The 20882-nt window shown below is 51.9% G+C and overlaps 1 protein-coding gene across 3 annotated transcripts in view; it reads left to right on the top strand.

The window, feature by feature from the left end:
- Window positions 1-20882, top strand: part of ZNF469 (zinc finger protein 469) — a 220188-nt gene that overhangs the window by 113389 nt on the left and 85917 nt on the right. The window lies entirely within an intron of this gene.

Genomic DNA, 20882 nt, shown 5'->3' with positions numbered 1-20882 from the left:
TAGACACAATAAACAAATGTGGAAGGGATGAGCTTATGCTGAAATATGAGGATATAGCAGAGTGGAAAGTATAAAGCAAACAAGGAAGTAATTAAGCGCACAATGTAGGGAATTAACCAATATGCAATCCATTACATATTTATTTATACTCAGAGGCATAACTAATAATAAACATAGGATTTCCACAAAGAAAACAGCCTCTATTCCTTATTTTAAACAACCGTATGGAGTCGTGATGGTTATAGATGGAGAAATTCCTTCTATCACATCACCCCTTTCCTGGTTCTTCCCCACAGCCCGGTTTTTATGGCTTTTGTCTGGCTTTGCGGAGCACCTGGGAAGCTGCTGGTGCAGCTCCTGCAGCACCTCCGAGCAGGGTTTGCTGCCTTTAAAGCATTTGGTTTGTGCAGAGCGGAGCAGGACGACATCCTGCTCCATGCTGGAGCTTCTGGGTACCACCATAGCAGAAATATTAAATAAGCATCGCTGTGATCGCAGGCTTCGAGATGGGCCAGCACGGGGCTTAACCCGCCTTCTGCCAAGCCTCCTCCATCAGGTTGCAGCAGCTCACGGTGTGTTTTGGATCCCATGGGCCTGACTATCCTAAAGCTTGGTGGAGAGAGAAGAAATCCTTTGGGTTATCTGTGTGTGGCTGATCCAAAACACAGCCTGTGCGTCGAAGCCGCCTCTGCTCAGCGGAGCTGCTCGAGTTCTTGTCGTGTGTTTGCTGAACAGGGCGTTTGGCAGATAAGTGGCCTGATTTTCAGAGGCGGTGAGTGCCCACAGTCCACAACGACTTCTACGAAAATTTTGGCTGTTCAGCAGCTTTGAAAACAAAGCCACTGTTGGAGTGCTTGAAAAGGAGTGTGTTGGACGTAGCCACGTGAAGAAACTCTCACCGATGGCACGGAGTTGCCGAGTGCAAGCTCTGCTCGTGGGTGCTCTTGACACGAGGCAGAGCCCCTCTGTGCAAGCAGGCAGGGCACCCACCTCCCCGCAGGGGTCAGTGCACGTGTGCTTTTGCTTGGAAACCCTTCTGTGCCCTCATTTTCCTATGTCCAGGCTCACATAAAGTTGGTTCCAGGCGGTTTTCCCATTCGTTATCGCCTCTGTAGCTGGTGTAGGGCTGTTTGTGGGCTCAGCCCACATCCTTGCCACGATGGTGACCGTCACCCAGCACGATGCATGCTGCTGGAGCGGTGCTACCAGCACGGTGTGGGCAGCGGGCTGGTGTTTCTGCAAGGAGCACCCTCTCTGCGCATCCTCGCGCCGCAGCCAGAGCCCAGCGCTGCTGGCCCTGCGCAGGATGCTAATGCGGTGCAGAATTTCCTTCTCATGGTCGGGTCTGGATATTATTATACAAAGCAAAATAAATTGCGCTCCCTAATCTCGGGTTATTTATGGATCTGGCTTTAGCTGTTAAAAACCCTATTTCAGATGCGATTAGAGTTCCCTTTTGTCATGAAGGAGCGTTGGCACCGCTCTGTCTCCCTTTGGATGATTCTCTCGTGGCCCTGGTGCTCCTGGCTGCCCTGATATGCACGGGCGTTGAGTCTCGTCCCTGGTGAGCTCCCACCTTCCCAGGGGGGACGTGGGCAGACTGGGGTGACAAATGGTTTGCAAAATCATTCCTCATGCTTCAGCATCGCCCGCGGTCCTTCTGGAGCTGCGCATCGAGTGACATTCATGTTGCTTGTGGGAATCCTTAATTTGTGTAATACTTGGGAGATGTAAAGCGTTGGGGAAAGGCGCACTGGTGCTAGATGCTGGTATTAATTTCTTATTATTTAAATCACTGTTGTTTTGTCTCCTTTCCCCATCTGAGGACAGGGTCGTGATTTCCAGCTATGTGCAGCGATCCTGCGAGGAGCACAGTTAATGCAACGTTGTGGTTGGTATCGTAAACACTCGATGCGCTCAGGAACATATGGAGAAAGTATGGTGGAGTTTTTTCGCCTCATTTGCCAATTAGTAAAACAGCTCAGTAGATGTTTCTTGAATGTTTGTGTTTTTTTCTTCGCTAAGTTTAGACAAAGTATGGGAAACATCATCGTCCGGTGGCTTTTGAGCCATTATAAGGAAATGGAAACGAGGGGGAATAAAAAGATCAAGTATGTGGAGTGCTACTTGTTCTAACATCTTCAGCTCCTCGCCTGATGAGCTGCGGCTGCTGCCACACACGAGTATCCAGGCTCTTCAGCCTCTCTTGTTATTTACCTTCTCGACACCCCTCTGAGGCCTGGAGATGCTGCTGTTTTAGCAGCAGAAAGCAGGGATGTGGTAAATGAAAAATAAGGTGAGGAGGGGTTCCAAGTGCCAGGTCACCTTCTTACCTCTTGGACCCCCTGGGGGCCTCTCCTGGGGTTCCCCTGGGGTACCCAGTGCCTGTCTCACCTCTTGTCTGCATGAAGGTCTTGGTGCATGGCTCGTTGGGTCAGGAAGGCTGGCATCCCCCTCCTGGCCTCCCCTGCTCACCCCAAGCAGGTACGGCGCTTCCTAGAGATGGACCAGAAATGGTGTTTCGATCCACACCACCCTGAACTTGAGAGAAACCAAAGCCTTGGCTCCTCGCACCCCTGAACTTTGGGAAAGTGCAGATTTGGAGCTGAGTGTTGTGGTTTGGACCCATTCTGAAGGCTTACCTTCCGAGCCATTGAAAACAAAACCAGAATCTGACTTGCAAAGCAGGGGAGAGTTTGAATTTATTTTCTGGGTCTCTTCTTCCCTCTGCATAATGCCCTGCAACTTTCCCTGTGGTCAGCGCAAGTTGTGTCTGTAGCAGAGCAAGCAGAGACTCCTACCTCTAAATTATGCATTCCCACTGGGGTGCAGGATGTTTTGGTTGCAGATTTCGAATCGATGACATGAATACGTAGCCAAGGTTTCAGGCCGTAACAGTGCATAAATTACCCTGCGTGCACTTTTGGCCCCGCTGTAGAGAACATTCATGGAGAGCCCTGTGGCTGAACGCAGGCTGTACCCAGATCGTGCCTGGTTTGCATTTTTATTGACTAATTTTAAAATCCCTTTGTATCATTTATCTGAATAATAGCCTCGTGGCTACGGGAAGCTGTTGCTTTATCCACTCCCCCCGTGTCTGATCACACAGGGGGGCTCAGCTGGTTTGAGAGCACCACGAGGAGAGGCAGAGGAGAAGAATTAACACCAAGGTGCAGGGAGCATCGGGCGGCTCAGGAGGTCGGAGATGCCCTGTATGGAGTCTTCCACTTCTGGTCAGCATCCAAGCGGTGACCAAAAGAGCCCAGGCATCTGGTAATGCCTCAATGGGAGACAGAAATCCAACCCACGGTTCTGCAGTGGTTTCTCCAGGAACAGGGGTTGGAGAGGATGTGCGCAATGGCACCGTGAGCCTGGAGCTCGGTTCAGATTTGCTTTAGTTAGTGAAGGACTCTAGTTCGAGATTTTTAGCATGTTTTATTTTGAAACTTTAGGAAGAAGGCTGTCACCTCCACCCAGCCTCATTCCTTTGGACAAGGAGTGTGCTTGGACAAGGAGCCGTGGCTCGCGTTCCTCGGTGCGAGGGATCGAAGAGCTTCCCTGGGAAGCTGCAGCAAGCGCTTACCTGGCAAGAGAAAAGGAGGATAATGTGTGATATAAACATAGCCACAGCTTAAGCGATTATTTAGCAGCTGGAAACGGAGAGGAGCCAGCAGCAGGTGTGCAGCCAGTTTTGTGCAGACAACTCCAGACTTTTTGGAGAAAGTCCTCCTCCCGAGCAAGCGCTGCGTGTTGGCGATCCTCCCCACGCTGGTTAAAGCAGGGGATGGGTCTCATCAGGAGGAGCTGCCAGTGGGGCTGTGGCAGTATTTGGCATCTTTTTAGCCTTGGTGGCAAAGGACACGTCGAATTTGCACCTTTGGGTCCCCTCTGTCAGCAGCTGCTCTGCGTCACTCCCCTGCCATGGGTTATTGTCTTCCTGATTTAAAGCAGACGGTATAAAACACACACAGCCTCCGTGGGCACATGAGGTAAACGTATCGCTCGTTTGTCTTTGTGGCAATTACGCTTTTTCTTTTTTTTTTTTCTTTTTACATAATTATTTTTGATTGTCATTTTTTGACAGTTTCTTGGCTGGGGCTTGCTGCAGCTGCCCTCATTAGGGGCTGTGCCAAACGCAATCTTTTTGATATTGAATATTACTCGGTGGCTGCTGCCCCAGATGGCATGTGTAGTAGCAATTGAATCCAATTACATCTGTGTAATGCTTTTTAAATTGAAAGCCCGGTAGGAGAGGGATGCTGAACCCCTTGCCATTTAAGCAACTCGAGTAGACTTTCTCCTAAGACTTGATGAACCAGGGATCGGAAAGAAGGGGCTGTCCTTGTAGGCTAAACTGAAAACAGGGTAACGCCGTGTAGTTTTGATGTCACATTTCTCCATGCATATTTCCCATGTCCTTGTGCATGTGAGGCCGTTGTGCCCATTGTACAGGTATATCTTCAAGCACGTCTTGTCCTACACTCAGTGGATGTGGAGCATGTTTTATTCCTTCCCTTTTTGCCACAGCCTTTTGCATATCTGAAGAGCGCTGTTGCATCTTTCTTCAGCTGTCATCTTCTCCTTCTGGCAAAACCAACCTCAGTCCTTTCAGTCTTCCTTTGTCAGCCGCGTCTTGGCCCTCTGCTCTACATATTTTAAAGCTAGAAGAGTCTAAGGGTTGATTTATGGTCCTGTGCAGACGGAATTTGCCTTACAAGTGTGATTTCTCCACTTGTCCTCCAGCTATTTCGCAGCCTCTGTAAGCTGATGCTGTGGACAAATGGAGGCCATACAGGAGCAAAGGAAAATGGGGCTGAAGGATTAGGATTGATTATTTCTGTATTGACATTGATTATTTCTGTACCATGGGAATTTTGGAGAGGAGCTGGGGGTTGTTGACACCATGGGCCCTTTTGATGACAAATATCCTTTGGGATCAGAGTAATGGAAACCAAGAGGAAAGGAGGCAACCGGCTGTCGGTGGGGGGCTCTTGCTACCCCAGCCAAATTAAGCCTCTTCCTAGCAGCAGTGATGCTGCCTTCCAGTCTCCTGCATGGGCTGGCATCAAAGTTACCAACTGGGACTGTCAGAAATGATTTATGAACCCAGCCCAAACACTCGCAGGAACAAAAAAAAAAATTAAAAAAATGCCAAGGGAATCAGCACAGCCGCCGGCGAGGGGCAGGAAAGATGCTATGCGTCTGGCAAGCCCCGCCGCTCGTTTGCTCCTGCTTTGCATTAAGCTGCTTGCCGCCACGCACAAAACCAAACAAACATCTCTTCCCAAACAGAAAAGAGGTGGTTGGAAGGGGGCTGCGTGGTGGGGCTCGTGCCTCGGGGAGCCGTGCAGCCCTGGGACAGTCTCGGGGTCACCAGGCTCGTCCGAGCAGCTCCAACGTGTCTTGCATTAAATGTTCTCGGCGTCCCGCGCGGGAGACTTGGATGTGTTTGAGGCTGATTGCATGTGCACGCTGGGCTTGTTTCTTTTTCTTCATTTGGAGCACATTTTTTAGATGTTAAGGTTTTGGGAGTTTTCAAGAGAAGCATTCTTAGGGAGGATGAAACCGCTTCTTCATTGGACGTCCTCCTAAATCTTCTTCAAAAAATGTACGCGAAAGAATCTAATGCTTGAAAGCGAGGAAAAACCATTTTTAGCAATCCAAGATGCATTCGTAACATTTTTCTATTTAGCTGAAAAATTTGAGGGGAATAATTTCCAGTCAACTTGGCATTTTTGTGTGTACAATCTCTTGAGGTTGTCAACAAATAGTAGCGCTCCTCTCCGTACCGCAGTTGCGTTTGGGATTTCCAATCCCAAAGGTTTCAGACGCAATTCAGTCAAAGCCCCGAATTTCTGATGCTTTTTCTGAAGTGCTTAATGTGAGCAGTTTCTGAAGCTCCACCACAATTGTTCTCTCATTAAGGACAAAGCCCAGCGTGCTCTCTGGAACAACCAAAATCCAGGATGTGGAATTCGCCTCGGTGTCCGTCAGTGCTGGCCGTGGGCGGGGAGGAGCTGTGCAAGCACAGGTTGAATCGAGTTTGTTCCCACCTCGTGTGGTGCCAGGGATGCTCTCTTGGGACCAGTGCTTGGGACCAGAAGTGAGGCAAACCCCGTGTATGGTTCAGGGAGGGGAATGAAGACCTGGGAGCATCGTCTCCATCCCCATCCATGAGCCAACGCACGGTGTCATCACCCCATACCCAGCAGTAAGAACATGTTCCCACAAATGCACGGACAGGATTTTGTCCTTGCCCACTGTGCAATGCCAGGGGCAATGAGCTGTGTGCTAGGGGTGCTGATGCTGCCCAACGGGTCCCTGTTTGGGTTTTTGGGCAGGGGACAGCAGGTAGGTGTGAGCTCTGCTCTGAGAAACGAGGAGTTTGCAGCCCCCAGCACTGCTCTCTGGGACAAACTCAGCCTCATAAATCTCCTGCTCGGCGGGGAGCATTTGTGCTATAAACTAATTAGGCGAGTGGTCAAATACCACAAACACCTTTGCCCTCATTAGAGACCAGTAACGATGCCGAGGAGGTGCTGAAATGCCTCATTAACAAAGAGCAGGGCCTCCTCTCCGGGATGTGGGCTACACAAACAAGGCAGCGGCCCAAGGGTGCAGGAGGCCCTGACACTAATTTGGTGCTCTGCTAGTGGTTTAAATGGCAATTAGCTGCTCTGGCGCCGTGTGGGAGCAAGGCATGGAGATGGACGAATGTATTTATTTGTGCCACCGAAACAAGGATTTGGCAGTTTTGTGTGATGCAGAACTTCTTTCCTTCTTCCTCCCTTCATCCGCCCTGCCAATGCGTTGATTTGGTGCCATTCTCCTCCTTTTTTTTTTCCCAAAATCTTCTTCCCATCACTCTTTTTGGTTAGGTGCTCTTCCCCACACACCTCATTGTTCTTGAAGGCCTCCGTGCTTCTGGGTTGTTTTAAAGGGTTTGGGTGGACACCAGAGTTGGGGCAGCCATCCCCCTCCAGTCACTCCCATTCTGCTGTTTTCTGTAAAATAAATTTCTTACAGCTGGTGGTATCATTGGTGCCCGTGAACATGGGTCTACACATAACTAAACAGGGAAATATCTTGTAGACAAATACATTTTTCCATGTCTCTAAAGCAAAGCTGGATCTGGTAGCTTTTTCCACCCCAAGGTTATAAGGGATTTCTGGCACGATCACGTAATAGTAGCTGGGAAATTGGGAACACCAGCTCTGGATCCAGTCCTTCAGGCAGTCCTCAGGCTGGGATATGCAGTTGGTCCCACCTTGAGGCTGGGGAAGACCAGATCATCTCAGAGTTCTTAGTTAAAGGACTATTACAACATTTACAAATAAAAATCCAACATCTGCCTTGCCTAGCAGCCATTGCCAAAAGGTGGTGCACGTGCAAGCCGCTTTCTTTTAGGATCATCAAAAATTAAGCCAAAATGCGAACGTTCATTCCGTGTTTGATTTTTTTTTTCCCTATGCTGTGTTTGCCCCGTGTGCAGGAGCAGGATCGTGTCTGTGTGTTTCTCTCAGTTATTTTGAGTGATGCTGGTGGTTATGTGAACCGCCAGCCGAGGGCTGCAAGGCTGTGTCATTTTCTTCTAGATCCTTTTCTGCCCGATTTCAGCATGATCCCCGAAAAAAAATGTGGTGGGTACTAAAGCGAGCTGGGGGTTCGTCGCGTGATAGAATCGGCTTCCTACCTCAAATTAGAAGCTTGTATTTGGCAGATGCCGTGGAGATGTTGCAACCAGCCTGGAGTTTACATTTCTGCTAGCGCCTGGCCGAGATGCGCAGCGGAGATACCACAAAGCAGTGCCAAGGCAGGCGAAGAGAGGCAACGTATGGAACAAAAAAAAAATCTCGGAGCGATGAATTTTCCATAACGATTACTGAGTGGCGAAGAAACTTCCTTAAACTTCCTTGGATGCCAGCCAGGGCGGGATGTGCGAGGGGGGACATCGTTTCCTGCATCACCCCCCAGATTCTGCGTTCGCCCAGGTTGTGTGTCACTGGGAACAAGGCGGAGCAGATGGCAAAACCCCTGTAAAAGTGGCCTGGTGGAGGGGCGAAGCGGCCAGCAGCGGCCACTTCCCAGCTGTGAGAAGAGGAATGAGTTATCTCCCCTGCTGCCCCTCCTCGCCCAGCGCCTTTAAACGCCGTTTTCCAACCCGAAGGCTCAGCCCCGAAGGCCCGTTAACACCTGCACACAGATGTGTCTGGGTGCCGATGGGTCCCCCCTTCGTTTGCTTTAAAAGCACAAAACTCGCTCGCAGCTGGTTGAAAAATCAAGGGAGACATTTTGTAGAAGTAATAACAACGGTCAGCGAAGAAATCCCTCGTGGCTTTTGTCAACCTTTGCTGCTTAATGAACCAACTCATTCAGCCCGGAGTGTTGAAATAATCCTTCCAAGGACGTTGGAGCGCAGTCCCATGAAGTCAGGGGACAGATTTTACTGCAGAACTTTTGTTAATGAACCGAGGGTTTGTTGTCAAAGGCAGACGCGGGGCTTTCTCTGACCTCCCTTTTAGGCGCAGGTGAACTCATTTAGATTTCTTTCCCTGCGTGTCAGGCTGACACCTAATCATCGATACAGTTTGAAATGCTTCTTTCTCCTGTTTTGTTATTAGCCAGGGGACAATGGGGAGGTTTGTAGAAGAGAAATCCCCTGGGTCGAGTTTAATACAAAGACAACACCTCCTTCAGCGCAGGAAATCTCTGAGCTGCGATTTTTTTTTATATACATATTTTTTGAGGCTGGGAGAATATTTTGGGGGAAAAATCACTGCATGCTTATTGTGTTCTTAAACCCTTCCCTAGGCATCTGCTTTCAGCCACTTGGAGTGACAAAGTACTGAGCTAGGAGAGACACTGGAAACCTTGGAAAGACATTATTACAGCCTTAATCTCAGCATCATCTGGCTGTTACCACGTCTTTTAATTAATAATAGAAGTAACACCAGATAATTGCACCAAGGGTTTTTTTGTTGTCCTCATCATCCTGCTTTTCTTCTCTCCCTTCTTCCGAAGCCTCTCTGCTCTGTGCTTTCTCTCCGGCTGTGGTAGCACTAGCCTTTCTGAAGAGGTCAGTCTTGGCTGGGCTAAAGCCGTGCACAGCTGCTTTCCTGGGGTTTTGTCTCCCACCCTGGGGATGCTCAGAGCTCCAGCATTCGAGGGCTTTCCGCTCGGATACCGTGCTGCCAGGGCGGTGTGAGCACCATCACGGAGTGCTGCAAACCTCCTGCGGGTTTCCAGATGAAGGCTTCCCTATCTGCATGTCCTCTGATGCTGATGCTCTGCCTCCAAACCCCTGTAAAGGGACTTCAATTACCAGCAATTATTCTCCTACGGAAGGAACTGTGACCCTTACCAGGAACCCCACTGATGTGAGCTCTGCATGGGGGCTCAGTGCAGGTGCTGTCTGTGCTCAGGGCCATTGCCACAAATTCAGAAGCTCTGGGATAACTGAGGATGAGCAGAATACACACAGGTTGAGCTCACTGCTCGCTCCAGAGCCCCTCTCAAAACACAAACTGGGACTTTAGTTTCAATCCTTCCCTTGCTGAAGGGAAAAGACAAAACAAAGACATGCAACATGCAAAGACGCAGACAAAACTCCCCTTCCCTGAGGTAGGACCGGGATTTCCAACCCTGAAAGAGCCCGATATTGGCTTCTGTGTGTCTTAGAGCAGGTGAGGAAGGCAGGTCCAGCTGTAGGTGGAGGCTGTTGGCAGAGCACGGCTCAGCAGCAGGCTGCTCTGCTATCAAAGCCATCTGGCGCCCCGGTGCCAAACCGGTGCCAAGCCCCAGTGACCTTTCAGACTCATCCCCGTGCTTTAGACGATTTACGGTGGAAAAAAAAATGCTGCTTCTTGCGAGGAAACTCTTGCTCCTTCCTCCCAGGAGAGCATCTCGCCGCGGTGACTCAGAGCCTCATCATCCTGGCTTCCCGAAACCGACCGACAGTGGCTGCGACGCACGAGCCTGGGGAGAATCCGTGCGTGCTCGTCTCCGAGATAGGGTGATGTAAGCTCCTGCTCTGGCTTCTCCTGGCTTTCCAGGCTGTTTAAAAGTTCAAAGCTTTCGTCTCATCACTCCATCACCCAGCAGGCCCGCCTTGGCTGGAGCGCCGGCTGCCTCTCCTGAAGTGATGACATTTTAAAAGGGCTTTGGAATGACGAAGGTCCCAGAGTCCCGGAGGAAATGGAGGTGAAGCTCACTGACAGTCAGGCCTGGGTTTCCAGAAGATCTGCCTCGGTCGCTGTCTGCCTGCGAGCAGGCAGAGCTGCAAAGCACACAGCTGGAGCTGCGGGGAAGAGTTTGGGTTTACAGGCTGCCAAGATGTTCTCTGCAAGGTACCCCGTGGGGTCACGCTTGAAGAAGAAGCGCTGTTACTCTGGGATAAATGGAAAAAATCACTACACGCAAGGCAGGAGAGAGATGACTGCTCCTCCAGTGAAAGAGGAGCTGGAAAATGAAACGAAGAGATGGGTCTGGGCCTTGAAATGTCATTTTGGTTCAGACTGCGAGCACCTTAAAAATCCATATCCACTCTGTGCATGAGCCCCATGAGAAGTTTGGGGTGTCTCACAAACCTGGGGGCTTGGGTTTAGATTCTTCCTGCCCCCAGCAGGTTTAGAAGTCCTCGGATCCGGGGGATTTGCTCAGGCCTGGCTCTGATTACAGGGCTGTGAAGGAAGAGGTCTGCCGAGGCAGCCGCGTTGGCTGGGCTGCCTGAGCCACCGCCTGCCTCCCGCCAGCTCAGGAGACTCAACAGAGCCTTGTGCTGGGGGAACATGAGAGCAGCAGCGAGGCATTCGACGCGAGGCTGTTTGGATGTCAGTGGTTTTTGTCTGTGGGACTCTTTGTGTCCTCCTCTTTCCAAATTCTCGCCTGTTGCCCTGCATCCAAACCGCAGGGATTTTTTCCTGGTGTCAGGTAGATGCAGCCGCCTTCCCCCAGCTGCCAAGTGCAAGGTGAGATGCCCAGAAGCATGCAGGAGGCTTTTTTGGGAAAGGTCTCCATCATCTCCGGAGCTCCCGGGGGAAAATTTGTTACCCGTAAGCTCCCACAGCAGGCAGAGCAGACCCAAACCCAAAGCCTCGATGTAAATCTAAACCATGATGTTTTGCTGGGGTGAAAAACGTCCTTTTATGTAAAGCAGCCTGCACATGAGGAGGGAACGAAAGCCAAATCTGAAGTCAGTCTTAATGAAAACTGGCTGTGCTGGGGGATTGCTTTTGGCCTTTCCTTCCATCCCTCTGCCCTGAGCCTCTGCTGGGACGCTCCTGAGATGAAGCCCCCTGGTGCCATCTCCAGATGGGGGCTACGAGGAGAAGACAACTCCCTGCCTTCTTCTCCATCCCTCACCCCCCAGTGGACGCTGGCAGCATCAGGAGGCTGTGAGCATTTTTTGGGATGAGGAGAATTCTCCAGAACATCCCTGAAATCTTCCTCTTATAGACCAGGGTTTACTTAACGATGCTTTAGCCCATCCACGGAGGCCGACGTGGCTCTGTACCAGGACTGAGGGCGCACACAAGGCGAGCACACATCACAGGCTACCCCGAAAGGAGGGATGGAAAATAAACAGAGATTGTGGAATCGTTTTTTCCCCTGTGGCATAGGCAGCTGCCGGGCAGAGCTCCTCTCTGAAGGACCGAGGACTGATCCCCTGTTGTTCCGCCTGCTTGCGGAGCGTTTCCAGTGCCTGCACTTTGTGCTCCTGGGAGCCTGCACTGCTGCATGGCTTCTTTGGGGCGAGGACACTGTGGTTTTGGGGCAGGCTGTGGGCGGCACAGCCTCGTTTATTTATCTGCCTCCCATGGCCAGGCAGGAGCTCAGGTTACATTTGCAGACAGGCTGAAAGAGCCCCTAGAAGGCGAGGAAAATGAGCCCAAATCCCCCTTACCCCGTATCAGGTTTGAGGCTCTAAGCACAGCTTTCCAAAGCGGACGGCTGATGCCGTGGGGATTTCGGGGGCTGATTTTACTCAGGGCAAATTGGTTGTAGCATCTCTGCTGCAGAGCTCCAGGCGATGCTGCTGCCTCCACCAGTGGGAGCTGGACCAGTGCCTTGGCCCTCGGGGGTGCCTGCAGGACGTGCTCCACCCCAGCAGAAATTTGGGGCCTTTGGGGCAGTAAGCTGCACCACCGGGGCATGTGGGAACAACTCAGGGCTTTTCTTTCCCACCCAATCTCCCCCCTGATTTATGATGTGCCTGCTCAGCACGGAGGAATGCCAGCGCTGCAAGGATTGCGTTATCTGGGCTGTGCTGTTAATGAGGCCGTCGTGTTGATTAAGCCTCGGCCTGGAACTTTTATCTTGGAGAGGTCTCTCTCCCTCTGCAGTGGCTGACACTTCTCCCCGAACAGCCGGGCTGGAGAAAGGCCCCAGCGCTCATTTTTGGGGATTAAAGCAAATAGCAGGAGAGATGGAGCAGGGCTGGTGGCAGATGTGTGCAGAAGATTGCACAACTCCTCGCCGCCGAGAGGACGGAGCTGCCCAATTAAAACCAGCTACAGAGGAGGAGAAGGGCTTGGATGCATGAGAGAGTTCATTAAGGATAATAAATAATTAGGTGTGAAATGCCTACGAGTGGCTCAAGTCAAGGGATGCAGAGGGAGCGGGTGAAAGAACGGAGTGGAAGGGGGACCCCGGTTAACGCAAGATAAATCTGCAGGCTGCACTTTTTGGTCTGAAGCTGGCAGCGCTGGCATAAAGAAAACAGGTGACTTGGGAAATTGTTTGACTTCCTTTCCTTCCCCTCCAGCTTTTTCCCCAGCGGCGATGATCTGCCAATTCCACCCCGCGCAGCTCTGAGTAAAAGTGACACATCTGGCAGTCCTACCCAGGAACCGCAGCCCAAATCTCTTTGCTTTGCTAACAGCTCAATATTTTGTCATGTTCTGGGCCACCCGTGAACCTTGGAGAGGTTAGAAACGCCAGCAGATCTGCCTATCGAGCCGTGCCGGCGGGATCTGGCAGCCTTGAAGGTGGTCACGAGCTGCAGCAGCTGGTGGTGGTCCCCCTGCCCGCGGCCAAGGGGCTCGCGCCGTGCCGGATCCTTGCTGGCAATCACAGCCTGCACCGTGGGTAAGGTCCTGATGAGGAGGGTGGCTCCTCGGAAGGACAGAGGCAAAGTTATCAGGGTTTTCGTGGCTTTTAGCTTGGGAGAACGTGGTGGGGTGGAAGAAGGTGCAGTCTCCAGGAGCATCTCTCCAAATGCGCATCGCACCCGCCTGGGGGTGCAGCTCCCTTCTGCCCGGCTTGTAAAGGCATCTGAGCCTTCCTCATAGGCTCTGCCAGCCTCCTGGTGTGCCCTTTCCTGCAAAAACCAACCTGTGTGGGTTGATCCCTCAATGCTGCAGGACAGCAGGTCTTCTCACAGAGCTTCAGACCCCGCATGTCAGCTGCTGGATCCCAGCTGTGACCATCGTTGCCTGCCCTAGAGAAGGATTTGATCTGACTCACTACACGCTACTAGTTTGGGCTGTGGTTGTGGCACATGAACTGCCCAGAAACGTTTCTCTTCTTCACACGGGTGCGTGGGCATGAGTTCGGGGCAGAAATCAGCCTGTTGGTCCCCAGGTGTGGTTTGCAGAAGTCGTCTGTGTGGCGTTCGAGGTGTTTTTTCCTCCTGGTGTGATGGAAGGGTGCTTGGTGGACTGGGCTGTGGGACCAGCTTCAGGGGTGGTGCAGCTGGGGACGGAGCACATGTGCTGGCTGGGGGAAGCCTGTCTGGGGCTGAGGATGGGTCACCAGCTCGTGCTGAAGCCACGGGTGAGTCACTCGCTCTGCCTGAACTTGGAAGCCCTCCCCAGACTCCATCTCCTTGAAGACCAGATGTGGAAGCCAGGCTGAGATTCCCAGGGCAGAAGAAACTTACCGTAAGCAGGGGTTTGGAGCAGTAATGCTCCCGAGGCATGGGACAGAGAGCTGCAAAAGGGGTTTGGTTTTGACCTCTGCCCCTTAAATCAGCTGGAGCAGGCGCCTTCAGCATCCAGGAAGGGATGCTGCTGCCTCGCGTGGCTTCTTCCACCTGAGCCTCCAACAGCTGCAAGCTACAGGGGGAAAGCAGCAGAAGAGATTCAGGTGCTGGCAGCGCGTCCTGTGCTTGCAGACGTGCAGCTGACATCTGCAGGCAGCTCTCAGATCCTCTTAAAAATCAATACCCCCTTCCAGACAGAGCTAAACCCTGGAATACCTCCTCGTGTGAAGTGTTCCCAGTTCCCAAGCTGTTTTTCATGCATGAGCTCACCAGTGGACAACAGCATGGGTCAAGGAGTTTTAATTTTTATTGTTGTTTTTCGGTTTTGAGTTTAGTATTTTGATTTTTTTTTTTCCCCTAAAAATCTATATTAAAGTCCCAGGGTGGCTCGTGTGCTAGGAATTGCTGAAGGAGGTAATTGCTTGACGCGGTTCCTCGGAGGGACTCTTTTTAAATGGAAAGAGTAGTGTGTGTTGATTTGGTGCCGTGCCAGCCAGGAAATACCAAAAAGCTGAAGATGGACCCGTTACAAACAGGCTAACCAGCCTCAGATGTCCCTTCAATATCGGAATATGGAAGGTAATGGGGAGCACATGGGTCCGGTAAATAATGCGATTATTAACGAACACACAGAAATTAAGCCCTTTGGCTGCCTCGGTGAAGCGCTGAAGCCACTGGTTTCAGCTGAAATCTTTTAATTGCCCCCGCTTGCCCTGTAACGGGTAAATTTCCTGCAGATCTGGGGCTCTGCTCCTAGATCCCAAATTTCCCTCGTGTGGAAGGGCTCAGGGAGAGGCTGGGGCAGGACGGAGGTGCCGATGCTCTGGGGCACGGAGGTTGGCGAGATTAAGGGGGGGCTGCGGGGAAATGTGTGAAGTGGAAGAGGCAAACGCCCTGCGAGGAAGCAGGGCAGAGGCGTGAGCTGTGCTTGCCTCTGTTCACCCGTTTGACCCCCGTCCTGCTGCTGCAGCCTCCTTGAATGAGCCGAAAAACCTGGGGAGGAAGGAAGTGAGTCAGAGTCGGAAGGGCCCGCGGGGAAGCTCAGAAGCAGGGAGCTTGGGGTCGGGGTTTCAGCCCCTCCTTTGGCATCCCTGCAAGCTCCGACCCCGCGTAAGGAGGGAGCTGATGGAGCTGCAGGTGCTGGAGTGGGTGGTAAAGCAATCGGGTCTGTCTCCGTGCCAAAAGATGGGGCAAGGAGCCCGGCTGTAGGCATCCAGCTGTGAAAGCGCTGGCTCGGATTGAAATCCCTGCCTGTGCTTCCTTCCCCAGGGCTGGGACAAGGGTGTAGGCAGGGGTCAGTGCAGCATATGGACGTGCACACAGCTTTCCCTGCCCGTGAGGATGGGGAAAGGGCCCCTATTATGTTGTATGGGGTCCAGGTGCGCAAGCTCAGCGGTGGCGTGGGCAGGAAGGTGCATTTTGGAGATGTTGGGGACGGGGGAGGCCAGCTGGACTTCACAGCCCTGACCCCACAGCATGGTGCTGGGAGCACGGAGTGGCATTAACGGGGGTTAGGGGGGGATGCTCCAGCCCCCTGCACTTGGGGTGAGTCCATCCTCACTGCGAGCAGAGCCACCGAGAGCCCGGGGCAAGCAGCACACGGTGCAGCAGCCGGTCCCCGATCTTCTCCTTCTCATCCTTCAGCCTCACTGTTTGACCTCGAGAGCATTCGAGCTGGGAAGTTTGAAGCCATTTTTAGCTGCCTGGCTGAAAAGGGGAAGGGAGGGAGGAGGGAAAGAGAAATACCATGCGGTTAGTATTACATCCCCGACACAATAGGAACTTTTATTAGCAATTTTCCATTGTGTTGCAAATGGCAAAGATCATTGTTATATTTGCATGTTTCAGACTGTCCCGGAGAATTAGCTTTCCTCTGTGATTGAGTAATAGTTTTCACATTGCATTAGCTTCAGCCTTTGGAGTGAGATATAAAAGTCGCTGCTCGAAGAGCATCAGTTCTCCTGCCATCGGAGCCATTTGTTCTCACCTGGTAGCACGGACCCGTTAAAATTGGTTGTAGGAAGCTTGATCACCATGGGACAGAGAAAAAGGAGGTGGCAGGTGGACGGCACCGTTGTTCCAGGGCTATTGATTGCACTTTTCGGGCCAACATAAACACACGCATTCCTGGCTAGAAAAATCCTAAGGCCATTTCTTTGCTCTCGGGTAAGTCAGGACTTGACTAGATTTATACTTGGCTCTGCAGAGGACATGCAGCTATTGACAGCCTGCAAGAAATTAGGCCAAGAAAACAAAACAGAAACAACTGGGGCTGGTTGCAGTGCTCGGTCTGCTGCAATGCTTCCAGGACACAGGACCGAGCGCTTTGTCTCAGGGCCACGGCTCTGTTGGTTTTTTGGTTTTCTTTTTCTTTTTCCTTTGAGATTTCGCACTGTGCTTTCTGCGGGGGTGTCGAGCTCTGTGCTGAGGTCTGGATGAAGCAGTGACGTGTGTCTTCCCCATGTGGGACCTGGGGCACAGTCCCCAAGCTGGCTGACTGCCCTGTCGTGCCAGGTATGGGTTGGGCACGGCTGGATTTCCAGTGCTAAATGGCAAAATCCATGGCAGTCAGTAGCCTTCCCCTGATCCCTGATCCTCATCACCAGCCCTATTATCTCTCTTCAGCCCTGCTACACCAGGAATCCCCAGCTGAAGCATCTTGCTAAAGGGTGTGCAGCTATTGGTAAGATAACCTGCTCCAAAGCACCTCGCCTCCTTCTGCTCAAAGACAAGAAGACAACGAATTAATGTGTCCATGTTAGAAACCAAGAGGCTAATCCCAGCGTCCTGAAAACCATCGATAAACCGATGTAGATCTCAGCCTTGGGTCTGTTTTCCCTTCTTCCCCCACTATTTTGTGAGACTACTCTCGGCCGTGCAGGGTTTGTGCCAAGCACTGGAAAGGAGCCCCCTTGTGCTGCGGGCAGGGCTCCCGACCCCAGCTTCGCACCAGGACTCGGTCACGGCACTCCAGCCATAGGGGCTGGAGCCTGACCATCATTGGGCTTGACGTGATGTGAGCCCAAGCACTGTATGGAAAAGGAAACCACGTTTCTGGTGCGTAAACCCAAGGGAAAGAGCAGCTGTGTTCTGTACAGCATCAGGGTCAGAGCGACACTGGGGCTGCAGAGCGTCTCCTTGCCCATTCCGCTCACAGAAGAGGCCTTCAGATTTTGTCACCATCTGGACAGCAAATGTGCCCTGCTCCGGGAACTCCGTTTTGACCTTTGCTCGTGTTGTTTAAGAATGACTGTAAGGCAAACACGGAGCGTTTGCACTGGGGATCTGCTGTCAGCACCGCAGGTAGGGCAGGGGAGCCGCCTCGGCTGCCTCGCTGCGCCGTGCATTCCCGGTGCCCGTGTATAAATAGAGATATTTAAGTTTATTCTTTGTCTTGGGCTGAAGCTGGGGAAGACAGAACCCCTATTGGAAGCCGGGGCGTTCCTGATGTTGTCATTTCGGACGGGTGATTATTAGTTTTAAGGGGAAAAGCGAGTCCCACCATCTGGGGAGAGCCCCGCACAAAGCGCCCCTTCACGGCGGTGGCACGCGCGTCTGCCGGGGCCCTTTGGTTCATGGCATGGATCACAACCCTCGCTTCATCTCGCCTCCTGCAGACCGTGCAGACGTTGTTTGGGTGGTTTTGGAGCACAGACGGGCTGCGGTCACGTTGTTTGCTGCTCCCTGGTATTCGGGCTGCCCCGCCACCCGCGGGCTGCTGACTGCCAGTCTTGCGTAGCTTGAGCGCAACGGAGCGAGCTCGGATGTCTGCCTGCCCATAGCCCCTGGCTAACCACAGCTGGACTCTGTCAGAAAGCCCCCTGCCTACACGTCCTTCTGCTTGTTTCCCTTTAGAAAGTCCTGAAACCCAGCACAAAAATCCAGCAGGATGTCTATAAACAGCCTCGGAGCTCTGGTGGAGGGGAAGGAAAGGTCAGCCTCGTGCTTATCAAGCAACCTTACCACCAGGACAGACTGGGGCAGCAGACCCAAGTGCCCTACCTCAATGTGGAGGGGTTTAAGTGGTCAAATTTCTAGTGGAGATGGGAGCTGTAGGCACAATGACACCCACCCTGCCTTTGCCTGGCTTGGTGGAGGCTCACGGCAGCCCTGGCTCCATCCCGTATCCCTCAGCTCCTGCGGCATCCACGCAAGATGCTGCTCCCTTCCTAGCATTTCAACGGGTCTTGCCAAGATTAAATTGGAAAACAAATTGGAAAACAATGCCTGAGCTGCAGAGGCTGTGCAGATTGATCAAACAGCACATCTCAGTGTATTTATTAAACAGATGGGGGGTGGTTTACCTTCCTTCTGCTGTGCGCCCCGGGGACCGATGCTGAGCTGCCTCCCGTGAATGCTAACGCAGGCGAGGGCTGAGCTGAGCCTTTGCTTTGGATTATGGAGCAGCAGATTCACTTTTTTGGGGGGCCGGTTTATTTTTAAAACTTTCTTTTAAAAACACAAACCTTTCTAGCCCTGTCCCTTCAGCATCTGGCTGCGGCGGCCGTCCCAAGAGGCTGGCTTCATTTTGGCCAGGTTCGGTGGCAGGTCCCTAGGATGCCCCATCTCTGCCCCGCTCTCTCCCTTCTTCTGTCATCAATAAAGCCACTGAGAGGATCTTTAACAAATAAACAAAAAGCATTTTCGACAGACAGCGGGATGGAAAATGACTCATAGGAAAGCGGGGCATAAAGCACACTCTGGCATTAGGTATTGCATGTGTCGAGTTTCTGTTTGGGCTCCAAGAATGCTGTGGTTTTTCTCTAAGGATTATGCCATTGTGGAATAATGTCATTGTGGAGTAGCTGGTCAAGATGAGCTGACTGGGGCTGGTGGTTACTTACAAATATATATCTCTGTATTTTCCAGCCTTTGGAAAATCTGTGACAAGCAGTTTTTAGGAGACTACGGTCAAATTATTGCCATCGCTGCTCCCAGCCCTGCCAAATACCACGAAAACTGCTGGCGTCATGCTTTCTCTCTCCCTCTCCTCCTTCCCTTTCCTTCTTTTGCGTAGGACCTGCATTTTTTTTTTTTTTTTTTTTTGTTGTTGTCTCGAGGCTGGTTGCAGATGAGCTGGGTAGGATCCTTCACACTGGCTTGGACCTTCCAAGGGACAGATCCAGCCCGGGAGGGAGGCTGGGAGGAGCACAAGTGACATTACCGTGGAAGAAGAGCGAGGTCCCCAAGGGAAAGAGGAAAAGGGGAGAGCCAAAACCTTTCTGTGAAGTCCCTTTGCAAAGCTGGGGATCCCCAGCAGTGCCAGCAGGACCTGGGTGGTGGTCACCAAAAGGCTTTCGGAGGAGAAACCTCAGGGTTGTGCTTCTCATCCTGGCTGCCCAGGTTTTCGCTGTGCTGCTGCCTCTCTCACCTGACCAGCCCCAAACGGCATGAAACCTTAATTTTCTAATTCTTCTTCTTCTCTCTGTGAATAGTTGTGGATGCACTGGGAAAAGGGGCATTTCACCTGGCATGTCCATGTGCCTGCAGCAAGCTGGAGGTGCCCGAGAAGGGTGCTGCCCCATTTCTCCTTCCTTGCACCTTCTGAGCCTCATTTTTTATGCAGCAGGAAAGCTGCTGGAGCTGGGTTTGGTAGGAGGTGGTTGGATATCACGCTTTTTGCCCATTACTCAAACAAGCTGATGATTAGAAGAGGGGGGGGAAAAAATCTTTTACAGTTCTGTTTCCAGCCTCTTTGCGGGGGGAAAAAAAAAAAAAAAAGAAAGAAAAAAAAAAAACTGCATCCTGATGATCCCAGCTCTAGAAATTATAAAGTGTGATCCCTTTAGACGTTGTCCCTGCTGTCACGGGGAGCTGGCAGCAGTTTGAGGGCTTGGGGTCAGCCCGAGGCAGCTCGTGAGACAAGGAAGGAGGAAGGCGAAAGGAAGGCATTGCGCTGGGGACTCCCCTTTTCTTGAGCCAACGAAATATTTATAGAGCAATATATACACAACTGCGGACAGGCTTTCAAAGTGGAGAGCACTTGAAGCAGAGCGAGGCCGTTTAGATCCAGAAAGCCTCATTTTCTGGTGTTTCCTAGCCAAAAAAAAGCACGTGCACGGAGAGCCACTCATTGTTGTGTCCGTCTCTCACAGTCGCTCTGGTTTGTGACTTTCTGCAGCGTGCTCCGTGCCTTGGGTTTGGTTTATTTCCAGCAGTTTTTGCAGGTGAATGTACCCTGGGAGGGTGCGTGCATGACCTTGGTGGAGAATAGTGCACCAAAAGCCAAAATAAAGGTGGAGGTGCCCTGGCAGGAGGAGGTTTTCTCTGGTTTTTGGGAAGGTTTTCTCTGGTTTTCGCTCTATGTTTGCACTGAAAATTGCCCCAGAAGCATCCACGAGCCTGTCTTCACGTATCTGCTGGAAGAGCAGGGGGTTGGCTTCATTTTTCTTACCCTTGGGATCTCTATCTGCATAAACACAAACATGAGGTCAGCAGCAGCGTGGAGGTGGAAATGAGCAGTGAGCCGCCAGCGGAGCACATCTCTGGGGCTTCCCCTGCTCTGGCGAGGTGTTTTTGGGATGGGGCAGCATCCAGGGGTTGAGAATAACGTAGTTGACAGGGGAAAACCCTCCCAGCCACGTCCCGTCATGGCCATGGCATGTCCAAGCCTCTGCTGTCATTCTTCTTCATGGACCCGTTGACCTGAGTGGAAACTCTGCAGAAGGAGCAGGCATGGGAAAACCTGCTCACCGTGCCCAGGGATGTTTGTAGGGGATTAAGAGGCAAGCGATGGCTCTCCGGGGCTGTCTCGAGCACGAGGAATTCCCTGGAGGGGCTGCTGGAGTCCGTTCGTGGATGACTGGAGAATTTTTTCCTATTCGTAGTGACAAGGAGCGAGCGCAGTGGGCTGGAAACGTACCCCGAGCTGGCAGGGGAAGGCAGCTTTGCTTTTTGCAGC

This window comes from Anas platyrhynchos, chromosome 12 (assembly GCF_047663525.1).
Source record: "Anas platyrhynchos isolate ZD024472 breed Pekin duck chromosome 12, IASCAAS_PekinDuck_T2T, whole genome shotgun sequence".
Classification (NCBI taxonomy): Eukaryota; Metazoa; Chordata; class Aves; order Anseriformes; family Anatidae; genus Anas; species Anas platyrhynchos.
The sequence above is the reverse complement of the archived record's forward strand: the minus strand, read 5'-3'. Positions and strand labels throughout refer to the sequence as shown.